Raw genomic sequence first — 14,533 nt, 5'->3', positions numbered from 1 at the left:
AAGAGATTTCTGTGCATTAATTTTGTATCCTGCAACTTTACCAAATTCATTGATTAGCTCTAGTAGTTTTCTGGTGGCATCTTTAGGATTATCTATGTTTAGTATCATGTCATCTACAAACAGTGAGGAGTTTTACTTCTGCTTTTCCAATTTGTATTCCTTTTATTTCTTTTTCTTCTCTGATTGCCATGGCTAGGACTTCCAAAACTATGTTGAATAATAGTGGCAAAAGTCGAAATCCTTGTCTTGTTCCTGACCTTAGAGGAAATGCTTTCAGTTTTTCACCATTGAGAATGATGTTTGCTGTGGGTTTGTCGTATATGACCTTTATTATGTTGAGGTAGGTTCCCTCTATGCCCACCTTCTGGAGAGTTTTTATCATAAATGAGCATTGAATTTTGTCAAAAGCTTTATCTGCATCTATTGAGATGATCATATGGTTTTTATTCTTCAGTTTGTTAATATGGTGTATCACATTGATTGATTTGCATATATTGAAGAATCCTTGCATCCCTGGGATAAATCCCACTTGATCATGGTATATGATGCTCTTAATGTGTTGTTGGATTCTGTTTGCTAGTATTTTGTTGAGGATTTTTGCATCTATATTCATCAGTGATATTGGTCTGTAATTTTCTTTTTTTGTAATATCTTTGTTTGGTTTTGGTATCAGGGTGATGGTGGCCTTATAGAATGAGTTTGGGAGTGCTCCTTCCTCTGCAATTTTTTGGAAGAGTTTGAGAATGATGGGTGTTAACTGTTCTCTAAAAGTTTGATAGAATTCACCTGTGAAGCCATCTGGTCCTGGACTTTTGTTTCTTGGAAGATTTTTTTTTTTTTTTTTTTTTTTGCCGTACGTGGGCCTCTCACTGTTGTGGCCTCTACTCTTGCAGAGCACAGGTTGCAGACGCGCAGGCCCAGCGGCCATGGCTCACGGGCCCAGCCACTCCGTGGCATGTGGGATCTTCCCAGACCAGGGCACAAACCCATGTCCCCTGCATCGGCAGGTGGACTCTCAACCACTGCGCCACCAGGAAAGCCCTCTTGGAAGATTTTTAATCACGGTTTCAAATTCATTACTTGTGATTAGTGTTCATATTTTCTGTTTCTTCCTGGTTCAGTCTTGGAAGGTTATACCTTTCTAAGAATTTGTCCATTTCTTCCAGGTTGTCGATTTTATTGGCGTAGAGTTGCTTGTAGTAGTCTCTTAGGATGCTTTGTATTTCTGCAGCGTCTGTTGTAAGTTCTCCTTTTTCATTTCTAATTTTATTGATTTGGGTCGTCTCCCTCTTTTTCTTGATGAGTCTGGCTAATGCTTTATCAATTTTGTTTATCTTCTCAAAGAACCAGCTTTTAGTTTTATTGATCTTTGCTATTGTTTTCTTTGTTTCTATTTCATTTATTTCTGCTCTGATCTTTATGATTTCTTTCCTTCTGCTAACTTTGGGTTTTGTTTGTTCTTCTTTCTCTAGTTCGTTTAGGTGTAAGGTTAGATTGTTTATTTGAGATTTTTCTTGTTTCTTGAGGTAGGCTTGTATAGCTATAAACTTCCCTCTTAGAACTGCTTTTGCTGCATCCCACAGGTTTTGGATTGTCGTGTTTTGTCATTTGTCTCTAGGTATTTTTTTATTTCCTCTTTGATTTCTTCAGTGATCTCTTGGTTATTTAGTAATGTAGTGTTTAGCCTCCAAGTGTTTGTGTTTTTTACATTTTTTCCCCTGTAATTCATTTCTAATCTCATAGCATTGTGGTCAGAAAAGATGCTTGATATGATTTCAATTTTCTTAAATTTACTGAGGCTTGATTTGTGACCCAAGATGTGATCTATCCTGGAGAATGTTCCATGCACACTTGAGAAGAAAGTATAATCTGCTGTTTTTGGATGGAATGTCCTATAAATATCAAGTAAAGCTATCTGGTTTATTGTGTCATTTATAGCTTCTGTTTCCTTATTTATTTTCATTTTGGATGATCTGTCCATTGGTATAAGTGAGGTGTTAAAGTCCCCCACTATTATTGTGTTACTGTCGATTTCCTCTTTTACAGCTGTTAGCAGTTGCCTTATGTATTGAGGTGCTCCTATGTTGGGTGCATATATATTTATAATTGTTATATCTTCTTCTTGGATTGATCCCTTGCTCATTATGTAGTGTCCTTCCTTGTCTCTTGTAACATTCTTTATTTTAAAGTCTATTTTATCTGATATGAGTATTGCTGCTCCAGCTTTGATTTCCATTTGCATGGAATATCTTTTTCCATCCCCTCACTTTCAGTCTGTAGTGTCCCTAGGTGTGAAGTGGGTCTCTTGTAGACAGCATATATATGGGTCTTGTTTTTGTGTCCATTCAGCAAGCCTGTGTCTTTTGGTTGGAGCATTTAATCCATTCACGTTTAAGGTAATTATCAATATGTATGTTCCTATGACTATTTTCTTAATTGTTTTGGGTTTGTTTTTGTAGGTCCTTTTCTTCTCTTGTGTTTCCCACTTAGAGAAGTTCCTTTAGCATTTGTTGTAGAGCTGGTTTGGTGGTGCCGAATTCTCTTAGCTTTTGCTTGTCTGTAAAGCTTTTGATTTCTCCGTCAAATCTGAATGAGATCCTTGCTGGGTAATCTTGGTTGTAGGTTCTTCAGTTTCATCACTTTAAATATGTCCTGCCACTCCCTTCTGGCTTGTAGAGTTTCTGCTGAGAAATCAGCTGTTAACCTTATGGGAATTCCCTTTTTTGTTATTTGTCATTTTTCCCTTGTTGCTTTTTTTGTTTGTTTTTTTTTTTTGCGGTACGCGGGCCTCTCACTGTTGTGGCCTCTCCCGTTGCGGAGCACAGGCTCCGGACGCGCAGGCTCAGCAGCCATGGCTCACGGGCCCAGCCACTCTGCGGCATGTGGAATCTTCCCGGACCGGGGCATGAACCCGTGTCCCCTGCATCGGCAGGCGGACTCTCAGCCACTGCGCCACCAGGGAAGCCCCCTTGTTGCTTTTAATAAATTTTCTTTGTCTGTAATTTTTGTCAGTTTGATTACCGTGTGTCTTGGCGTGTTTCTCCTTGGGTTTATCCTGCCTGGGACTCTGTGCTTCCTGGACTTGGGTGGCTATTTCCTTTCTCATGTTAGGGAAGTTTTTGACTATAATCTCTTCAGATATTTTCTCAGGTCCTTTCTCTCTCTCTTCTCCTTCTGGGACCCCTATAATGCGAATGTTGTTATGCTTAATGTTGTCCCAGAGGTCTCTTAGGCTGTCTCCATTTCTTTTCATTCTTTTTTCTTTATTCTGTTCCGCAGCAGTGAATTCCACCATTCTGTCTTCCAGGTCACTTATGTGTTCTTCTGCCCCAGTTATTCTGCTATTGGTTCCTTCTAGTGTATTTTTCATTTCAGTTATTGTATTGTTCATCTCTGTTTGTTTGTTCTTTAATTCTTCTAGGTCTTTGTTAAACATTTCTTGCATCTTCTTGATCTTTGCTTCCATTCTTTTTCTGAGGTCCTGGATCATCTTCACTACCATTATTCTGAATTCTTTTTCTGGAAGGTTGCCTATCTCCACTTCATTTAGTTGTTTTTCTGGGGTTTTATCTTGTTCCTTGATCTGGTACATAGTCCTCTGCCTTTTCATCTTGTCTGTCGTTCTGTGAATGTGGGTTTTGTTCCACAGGCTGCAGGGTTGTAGTTCTTTTTGCTTCTGCCGTCTGTCCTCTGGTGGATGAGGCTATCTAATAGGTTTGTGCAACCTTCCTGATGGGAGGGACTGGTGGTGGGTAGAGCTGGGTGTTGCTCTGATGGGCAGAGCTCAGTAAAATTTTACTCTGCTTGTCTGCTGATGGGTGGGGCTGAGTTCCCTCTGTTTGGCCTGAGGCGACGCAGCACTGGAGCATACAGGCTCTTTGGTGGGGCTAATGGTGGACTCCGGGAGGGCTCACGTCAAGTAGCACCTCCCAGAACCTCCACTGGCAGTGTCCCTTTCCCCATGGTGAGCCACAGCCACCCCCTGCCTCTGCAGGAGACCCTCCAACACTAGCAAGTACGTCTGGTTCAGTTTCCTATGGGGTCACTCTCCTTCCCCCCTGGGTCCTGATGCACACACAACTTTGCGTGTGCCTTCCAAGAGTGGAGTCTCTTTTTCCCCCAGTCCTGTCAAAGTCCTGCAGTCAAATCCTGCTATGCTTCAAAGTCTGATTCTCTGGGAATTCCTCCTCCTGTTGCTGGACCCCCAGGTTGGGAAGCCTGATGTGGGGCTCAGAACCCTCACTCCAGTAGGTGGACTTCTGTGGTATAATTGTTCTCCAGATTGTGAGTCACCTACCCAGTGGTTATGGGATTCGATTTTATTGTGATTGCGCCCCTCATACCATCTCATTGTGGTTTCTCCTTTGTCTTTGGATGTGGGGTATCTTTTTTGGTGAGTTCCAGTGTCTTCCTGTCGATGATTGTTCAGCAGTTAGTTGTGATTACGGTGCTCTCGCAAGAGGGAGTGAGCACACCTCCTTCTACTCCGCCATCTTGAACCAATCTCCAATCCACCCCAGCAATGTATTTTTCTAATACCAAACTACTGTGCCAGCCACTACCCTGTTCAAGACAGTAGGGCCATATAGTAAACATAATCCTATCTATCTTCCCTGGGAACGACCTTATGTAACAGTACGTACTAGGAGCTTTTATTTTTTGGTCTGGAAGATTCCCTGGTGTTCTGAATATGCTAAGCCTTCCTTACAGTGGGCACCTGCCTCTCACCCTGAAAGTTGGCATTACTGGTTAGCTGTAAAACGAGGCAGGTCACACACACTGGGTCCCCATGAAGCAGACCCTGCTTTACAGGGGATACACACTCAGAGAGCAGTGTTTCAAACAGCACTCACTGGAGTTGCTGAGGACGAGAAGGTCAGGTAGACATTGATAACATCGCATGTTTTCCACTGGAGGAGTCACTGAAGCAAGGGAAAGTACTTTTTCAATAGGCATCGGGCCCAAGTAGGTAATAAAAGCAAAGAACAGAACTTTAAACCCCAAGTGCTTTTTTTTAAATGAATTTTATTTATTTTTTTATACAGCAGGTTCTTATTAGTTATCCATTTTATACATATTAGTATATATATGTCAATTCCAATCTCCCAATTCATCACACCAGCTCCCCCCCACACTTGCCGCTTTCCCTGCTTGGTGTCCATACGTTTGTTCTCTACATCTGTGTCTCTATTTCTGCCCTGCAAACCGGTTCATCTGTACCATTTTTCTAGGTTCCACATATATGCGTTAAACCCCAAGTGCTGTCTTTTTAAATGAGGTTTGAGGCTTAGTTACTCACATGTGACTAGCAGGACTGGTGACATAATTTGCAGGGCCCCGTGCAAGATGAAAATGTGGGTTTCTCATTGGAAATTACTAAGAATTGTAAGACAGTGACAGCAGAGCATCAAATCAAGCATGGAGCCCTTTTAAGTGTGGCCCCTATACGCCCGCACAGGTCTTAGGCCATATAGCCAGCCCTGGTGACTGTATTCTTCAAAGTGACAGAACAAGTTTTCTATCACTATTTACTGTATATACTTCTTAGATCTAAATAATCATTTCTTCCAAAGAGCTCAGAACATGGAAAACTAAACTGCTTGGCTATTAAGAATTGTTGTAATTGGAGGGGCAGAGCTTAGAGAGAGATTTAAGAGAAGTGGAGATTGCATCAATAAAATTGTTTTTCTTCTGGAGTCAGTCTTGGTTTGCTAGGGTCACTCCTGGTCGGATTCTGCTTTAATCCTTGAATGGCTTTAGGTGAATTGCTTAAGACTCAATGTCTTAGTCCCATTTTCTGTAAACTGGGAAGAATTCTAGTAGCTACCTTATTGGTCTCCTGTCAGGATTTAATGCAATATTGAAAGTAAAGTGCTTAGCATAATGCCTGGCTCATAGTAATTGCTCAATAAATATTAGCAGTTGCTATGATAATTATTCCCAGTTCCCAGAGAGAAGGGATGGTTGAGGACTGGGAATCCTCCAAAGATGTCTTAAGGTTAACAGGCTCAAGCTGTGTTGTCTTTTCTGAGCCTAGTTACCACCAGAAAAAATTTAAGTGTTTTTTTTCTCTAATAATATTGCTTTTTAATTGTAGAAAATTTAGAAAAAAAAATTTAATGATATTTACTCATGGATTGATCATTCAGAGATAACAACTGTGAGTATTTAATATATTTTTACATATATATTGTATATATATGTATAAAAATTGAATTCTAGTGTATATAGTTTTAATTTATTTATTTATTTATTTTCGGCTGTGTTGGGTCTTCATTGCTGCGTGCAGGCTTTCTCTAGTTGCGGTGACCAGGGGCTACTTTTCATTGCAGTGCGCGGGCTTCTCATTGCAGTGGCTTCTCTTGTTGTGGAGCACGGGCTCTAGGCGCGCGGGCTTCAGTAGTTGTGGCACAGGGCTCAGTAGTTGTGGCTCGCAGGCTCAGTAGTTGTGGCGCACGGGCTTTGTTGCTCCGCGGCATGTGGGATCTTCCCGGACCAGGGCTCGAACCCGTGTCCCCTGCATTGACAGGCTGATTCTTAACCAGTGCGCCACCAGGGAAGTCCCTATATACAGTTTTATATCCTGCTTTTCACCTCCTGACTCACAGTGAGTATCACCTCATAACATTGTGACTATCACCTCATGTTATTAAGTGGTGTTCAAAACACTTTCATGACAGCTTCATCCAGTATTGGGCAGGTATTCCACAATTTATTTGTTTCCCTATCTTTTGAACTTAAGTTGTTTCCAACTTTTCACTATTATACATTATGCTGCTATGAATGACCATGTGCATGTATACCTGGTCACCTCTCTGGTATACATCTGATATAGAGAAGTGTTCTCTTTTATAGAAGGGTAAGGAGCAGGGACAAATTTGAGCCTCTTGATATGTACTTCCAAAAAGATTATGCTAGTTTCTCTCCCACTGGGTGAGGATGGGAGGTTCTACCTCCTGAAACCTTTACCAGCATCAAGTATATGCATAGCTGCAAACCTTTTACCATTTTATAGGCAAAAAACTGATTGTCAGGCTTATAATAATTTGTTTGCTTTGATCAGTAGTAAGGTTGCACATGTTTTTATCTTTATTGAGTATTTGTCTTACTTTTTGTGAATCTTAAGTTTATGACTTCGTCAGTTTTTCTACTGGGAAGTTTGATTTGTGCCCTATATTATTCCCAACAACGTACCCCAAATTCTTGCATCTTCCTCTAATAATCTCATACATCAGGTAGTTTTCTGTAAGAATGTATTTTTATTTCTAAAAACACAGAGGACTGTGGACGGCACCTCTCTCTTTCTCCGGTTCTCTCCCCACCTCACCCTTTGTCTGTCTCGGTCTCTCTCACACACCACACACTCACACTCTCTTTAACCTCAACAAATTGTTGTGCATGTTGGAGGGTATACATTAGTTTATTACTTTCAACTGATTTTCGTTTTACAACATCTGGTTGTAACCACAAATATGGTTAAAACAACTAATTGGAAGAAGATTGGAGGCAATCAATGACAAGTTTAAATTAAATAATGTGTTCCCTTTAAATACAAATATATTACTTTTAAGCATACTTTATGACTGGAATTAAGCATTAGAAAACAGAAGTCCTGCTGGGCCCTTTGGAATCAACAGACAGACTCACTGTGATTAAGACAGAGGCCCAGAGATGCAGTCAGGAGAAGTCCTTAAAACAGCTCTTTCTCCCAGGTACACGGGTAGGCCCTATCAGTCTTAAACTAAATGCTGCCTATCGAATTGGCAAAGAATTACAGCCACTCTAATGCTAGTAAGGAGAAATAGGCATTCTCATATTCTACTAGTGAAGTGTAAATTGAGACTGTCATCTGGATGGTATTGAACCCCCTGTGTATCATGGATGAATGTACAGTTAGGTGCAACTAACAGAAAACTTAGACAAAAATGACTTAAATAAGAAGGAAACTTATTATTTCACATAACAACATGTCCAGAGGAAAGAGAGTTCCAAGGCTGGTTAATTGACTGACTCAGTGGTCACCAGGATCCAATGTCCTTTCCATCTTTCTGCTCTGCCATCTCCAACATGTTTGGGTTGTCTTTGTGACTAAGTCCTCATAGTTGCAGGATGGCTGCAGCAGCTCCAGGCATCACAGACTCATTCAACAAAGTACAAAAGCTGGGAGAAAGAACGTCCCTTTCTTATGTTGCTACTTAAGAGGAAGAAAATTTCCAGAAGCCCCTCTGTCTACCCCACTGTGCAATTTTCCTTCATGTGGTTCATTGGCTACAATCATATCACTTGCCTATTCTGAACTCTGTCATTGGCAAGGAGAATGAAATTACACAGTTGACTTGGGGCTGGCTCTTAAGCACAGACCCTCTCAATATCTGAATCAGATGTAAGGTCAGTTAACAGGGAGGAAATTGGTGAATTCTTACTGTCTAGGCATCAGTAGGTTCTGCCATCTTGGCTAAGGTAGTACTTTCCAGTGATTTCCACATGTAGAAAATTATAATACCTGAATGCCACATCGGAGGAAATTGGAGGGAATTGGGGAGCCTCTATGGGGCTTGGTGAATATAATCACTACTTATGTTATATAATTATGATAAGAAAAATAATTAAAAATACTAAGGAAGATATTAAACATTGAATTTGTATAACACTTCCAAATAAAACCTTTTCAAGTTTTAAAATGAGAAACTTGAGCTTGCTTCTCTAGACATATTTTTTTCCATATCGGGTTTCATGTTTGAAATGGCTACATTCAACTCCTAATCAAGACTTTTAAAGACTCCCTATAGCCACCAGAGAAAAACTTGATTCTCAAAATAGGTGATAAAAAAATTTTAAACCACTTTTACAACCATTCAGAAATTTCTACAGTTGCAAATCTATTAAAAATTTAATAGGTCTTCCTTTTCTTTCACTGACAAATATAATGTTGAAAATTCTGTTATTAATGCAACTGAGTTTCAATCTCGTTTGAACTTTTTCATAGCAAGTCTTTCAAAGTGACAGCAAAGTTCTCATGTCCGCATGCAGTGTTAGAGCATACATCAGTACCTAGCCTAGAAGCTAGGGCATCTCAGCTGCACACAGAGGTATATGGTATATGTGAAGAAAATGGTTCCCTGATGTATACACTGCTGGTGAGAATGTAAATTGGTACAGCCATTGTAAAAAACAGTATGGATTTGATTTGTGGTGGTTAAAAACAAAATTCAACTGAGTAATTTTAAAGATCTTACTGGCTTTATTCAGCAATTCATAAACAGGGCAGCATCCAGTCTAGCAGATAGAAAGGAGCTTCGAAGAGCTATACAAGGCAAGGAAGGGTTTTATAGGCAGAAGGGAGCAGGAACAAGGAAGTTGTACTGGGCAAAACAATGGATAGGTTAATGCAATAACTTTCCTTGTGGGGGATGGCAGGGGTCTATCAAGCAGATTACCTAACAAATGCTGCTCAGGTGATTCCTGATTGACTGGTTAAGATTCCATTTCTGGGAGAGCTGAAACTATAATGAGGTCTTGGTTTGGTGATGCGAGGCTTAGCATAAGTTACTCCATTTAGGGCCTATTTCCTTGTTTTTAACATGGTGAAGCTGAGACTTGTATCCAAGTATTTTGACTCTAAACACTGTCCTCTTCTTGCCCCAATACAAGAACTCCTTGTCATTTCACATTACTCATCCTCAGCAGATCAGAGTCAATCTCATTCTTATAGACTTTAATGATGTTCATTCCTGGTTCATAAAAAGTGGGGGAGTTTGGGATTAGCAGATGCAAACTAGTATATATAGGATGGATAAGCAACAAGGTCCTACTGTATAGCACAGGGAACCATATTCAGTATTCTGTGGTAAACCATAATGGAAAAGAATATGAAAAATGTATATCTATAACTGAATCATTTTGCTGTACAGCAGAAATTAACACAACATTGTAAATCAACTAGACTTCAATAAAATCTTTTCCTCACCTCAACTTCATGAAGTAATTACTCATTTAGCCCCATTTTTTGGGTAAGGAAAATTGAGGCACAAGGTATTAAGTAACTGTCCCAAGATAAAATAATAAAACGACTAGGGGACTTCCCTGGTGGCACAGTGGATAAGACTCTGTGCTCCCAATGCAGGGGGCCTGGGTTCGATCCCTGATCAGGAAACTAGATCCCACACGCATGCCTACAGCTAGGAATTCACATGCCCCACAGCTAAGGAGCTGGTGGTGAGCTGCAAGTAAAAAGCCCGCCTGCTGCAACCAAGACCCAGCGCAACCAAAAAAAAAAAACAAAAAAACAAAAAACCAATAAGTGGTTAAACAGAGGTTTTAAGCCCAGATGGTATGACTGCAGAATTGATGGGCCTAACTCCAATACCATGTTGACTTTAAATAAAGAGATCCCTGATAACCTACTTCCTTTTTGTACAATTCCTTTATTCTGTCTCTCCAAATAAATCCAGCTGCTTTTGTAGTTTTCCCCAGGTCTTACCATCCAGTTCATCTCTTTTTTTCCCATTAGCCAGACTTCAGCAATAAACACAGGCAGGAGCCTTTTTGTACATTGTTTGATTCCTGGGTTATTACTTACACTGTGGTAAAACTGTTATACCTAATTTGGGAGTAGAACTCCCTCAGGAAGTTTTTCCAGGTCCTACCTCTTTAAAACTAGCAGGCATTTCCCTTCTATACTCTGCTCCTATTCCCTCCAGGCAACATTAGATAAAGACTCTACCAGGACTTCCCTGGTGGCGCAATGGTTAAGAATCTGCCTGCCAGTGCAAGGGACAGGGGTTCGAGCCCTGGTCCGGGAAGATCCCACAAACCACGGAGCAACTACTGAGCACCACAACTACTGAGCCTGTGCTCTAGAACCACAACTACTGAGCCCGTGTGCCACAACTACAGAAGCCCGCGTGCCTAGAGCCCGTGCTCCGCAACAAGAGAAGCCACCCAGTGGGAAGCCCGCGCACTGCAACGAAGAGTAGCCCCCGCTTACCGCAACTAGAGAAAGCCTGTGTGCAGCAACGAAGACCCAACGCAGCCTAAATTAATTAATTCAAAAAAAGACTCTGCCAGACGTTTTTCTTGAACCTGCTCTAAAATTTCCCAATATAATGAGTACAAAAGATTTTTCCATTATTTTGAATAATTTTCAGGTTAATTTACATGGACTAATCAAAAGAAAATAACATCAAACTAAAGTCAAATTTTCAAGTGAACCTCTTTCAAAAACATGGAATTCAAGGACGCTGAAAGGAATGGGATTAAGCCCATCAGACTGCAAGGCTAAGAAAAAGTGCTTTCATCATTATTTCTACAAATCCAGAGCAGTTCTGGGCATGAGATTGGGGAACAGACACAGGGACTGACCCATCCAACAGGACACCTGTTTTTTCCCTGGAATGAAACTTTGCTAATTTGTTCTGAACCGTCCCTAGCTACCGGCATTGTCTGTGTCCACTTAGACATCTCCTTCTCTCTAGGGAGCCTTCCCTGATGCCCCCAAATTTGGATTATGTGTCCCATCATGCCTCTTCCGCCATCTCGTACTTGCCCATTCTGCCTAACAGCGTGGCCTCCATCCTCACCCACACTGCAGGTCCTTTTGAGGAATGACCTTGTCTTGCCCTTCACTGGATCTTAGTCCTACCTACTAAAGGGACTCATTTACAGATGCTCAATAAACATTTAGTAAATGAATGAGTGAGTCCCTGTTGGTTGGAGACACTTTTTTTGTTTACTTTTTCATTTCTATAAAAAGGCAACCTGACTTTCCTATGTTGGTGAACATAATTAGAGTGGGTTTTTGTTTCCTGACTTCTCTCCTTTAATTATGTGGATCATGAAAAATCACAAAGTCCTATTAAAAATGAACTGGTTCGGAACACCCCTCCCCATTATTAGCAGCTCCCAAGGATTCCACAGAGTGCTTTCGAGTTGCTCCCCTTTCTTCATTGGTATTTCCAGAGCCTGGGCCCAGAAGAACGTCATCGAAGAGAGAAAAAAATGGCGTGCTGCTGGACTGCTCTTTCCAGGCGGCTCCCAGCCAAGCCTTTTTCTCCTACAGTTTCCCAGTGATCCAGCTGGTGACGGCTTCCTGCCCGCCTGCTAGGCTAGCCTGGGGTCGGGGTTGGAGGGCTGATTGTTTTACTGTTCTTCAGTAATCATGCAGATTAACAGCAGTGTGTTCAGTAGCTTGAGGCCTCCCTTAAATTGAGAAGGCTGGGGCCACACATTCCACAAGCGTTTGGAAACATCTCCCCCTTGGAGTCCTTATTACGAGAATGTGACTGTGGCTCTGGGCTAGACGAGGAATAAAGCAATGGTTTTGATGTCTTTTGTTTCATGCAGCCCATAAAAAGGTAGCCTTGCATCCCCAAACGCCCTTGGTTTGGGCGAGCAGACCCTCTGCCGTGAAGCCCTGAACTTTCTCTCTCACCACCCTCCCTGTTGCCTGCAGCGGGATGTCTTGCCTATCACTTTTCACTTTACACGGCAGGTAGCATCCTCACAACGCCCACACCCACCCAGTTGCTCTGAGACCCTGACTCGGGCCGCTAAAGAGTATTGTCTCCATTTGGTCTTTCTTAGAACTGTACACAGTTCATCGGCCTGCTACCACCTTCCTTCCATTAAGTAGCTACGGCCGAATTGTGATATCGTTTTCTTTTTTTTTTAAAATTAATTCTTTCTCTCACCAAGTTTTTTTTTTAAATTTATTAATTAATTTATTTTTGGCTGTGTTGGGTCTTCGTTCCTGTGCGAGGGCTTTCTTAAGTTGCGGCGAGCGGGGGCTACTCTTTGTTGCAGTGCGTGGGCTTCTCACTATGGGCTTCTCACTATCGCGGGCTCTCTTGTTGCAGAGCACACGCTCCAGATGCGCAGGCTTAGTAGTTGTGGCTCACAGGCCCAGTTGCTTCACGGCACGTGGGATCCTCCCAGACCAGGGCTCGAACCTGTGTCCCCTGCATTGGCAGGCAGATTCTCAACCGCTGCGCCACCAGGGAAGCCCCTGTGATACCGTTTTCTTTTCTGCCTCAGAGGTGATTTCAGGGAATACGTGGAAATCTAAATCTGCTGGTCAACAGGCAAGAGCTGGGTACTAGAGGCCCTGTGGTTGGTGGGGTATTTGTTTCTTTTTCATTCTGATTAAGCCCCTGGAGACTCATAGTCCAAACATGAAGGACAAACGGATTTTAAATTAGTTCTTCAGATCCAAAAACTCTGGGCTGCGAGTACAAAGAGGTTAATGGTCTTATAGGCATTTTTACTTGCGTCTCAGTTTTACAGCTTTGACTCCTTATATGAGCCAATGCGGGCTTCTCTTTGGCCAGAGATGTGAGAGAACTAAATCCAGGAATGATAGATATAGTTTAAGGAAAGACAGGTAACCTGAAGAAAGACTATGAGGCTGTTTGACTTCTCTCCATCCCAGCAAGCCTGCCCTCAGTAGGGCAGAGGAAGACATGTGAAAGCCCCCTGTATCGGTCTGTAAGTGTCTAGACAGCACAGAATCAAGGGCAGGGAGTCAACCTTCCTCCCTGTTCTGAGATATTCACCCAGGGGTGATGGCCCTGTTGCTTTTTTTTTTTTTAATTTTCTGAAGAGTGGACATTTGTTAAATAAGGAAAAAGTCCACTTGCAGATCTTTGTGCAATATGCGATTATTCATTCAACACTGGAAATGGTGGAAGTCACACGTAAACAGCATATATGAACAGCTAAGCATGAGATGTGTGATTTCCTCAACTAGTACCAAAGAAAGTGATAAAATAACAGATACTTGATTAAGAGAAACTCAAATGAAGAAGATAAATAACCATGGCTGAAGTTGTAGTGGTCTTCGCTGTATATCACAATCATTCTTTCAGCTCAGATGAAGGTTTGAACATACAACTACCAGAAGTATTTTCTGATTCCAAAATTGAAAGCAAATTTTCAAGTGCCAGGATGAAATCTCCTGCGGTAATATGTAATGTAGTAGCTCCATTTACTATTACAGAGATCAGTAAATCTGTCGCTGTTTTTAATGGAAATGTGTCTTAATGTGAGTGTGCTTTTTCTTTTATCTCTCTGATGGGAAAATGGCCCTGAATCAGCATAAAATAGCCCTGCTGAGCACATTTCACACCTCTGCACAAGGCCCTTGGGATTCTGTGGGAAGAGTCCGCTTGCTTGGGTTGAAAGAGACTTGATTTGGAAAGGGGGAGGGGGATTGGTGAAGGCAGGAGGTACTTCCATTCAATTAAGGCCACAGATAACTGTTGTCCTTCTGCCACCTTCCTCTAGATCATGGGGGCAGCAGTGGGTTAAAGGCGCTGTTGAGTTGGTGGAGGTAAAGAAAATAAAGTCCGTGAAGTCGAAGACTGAGTGCTAAGTGGAAAAGTTTTACCACCAAGCAGGGAATCTGTGTGTAGGCTGTGGGGTATGAGGTGTGAGGAGTGGGGAGAAATGGGGTAGGTCCTTCAAAGCCAAAACACCATAAACTTCTCTGAGTTATATTAGAAAGCAAAGTCTCTGAGTGTGGTTGGAGGGCTGCTAA

Source organism: Globicephala melas, chromosome 9 (genome assembly GCF_963455315.2).
Source record: "Globicephala melas chromosome 9, mGloMel1.2, whole genome shotgun sequence".
Taxonomy (NCBI): Eukaryota; Metazoa; Chordata; class Mammalia; order Artiodactyla; family Delphinidae; genus Globicephala; species Globicephala melas.
The sequence above is the reverse complement of the archived record's forward strand: the minus strand, read 5'-3'. Positions refer to the sequence as shown.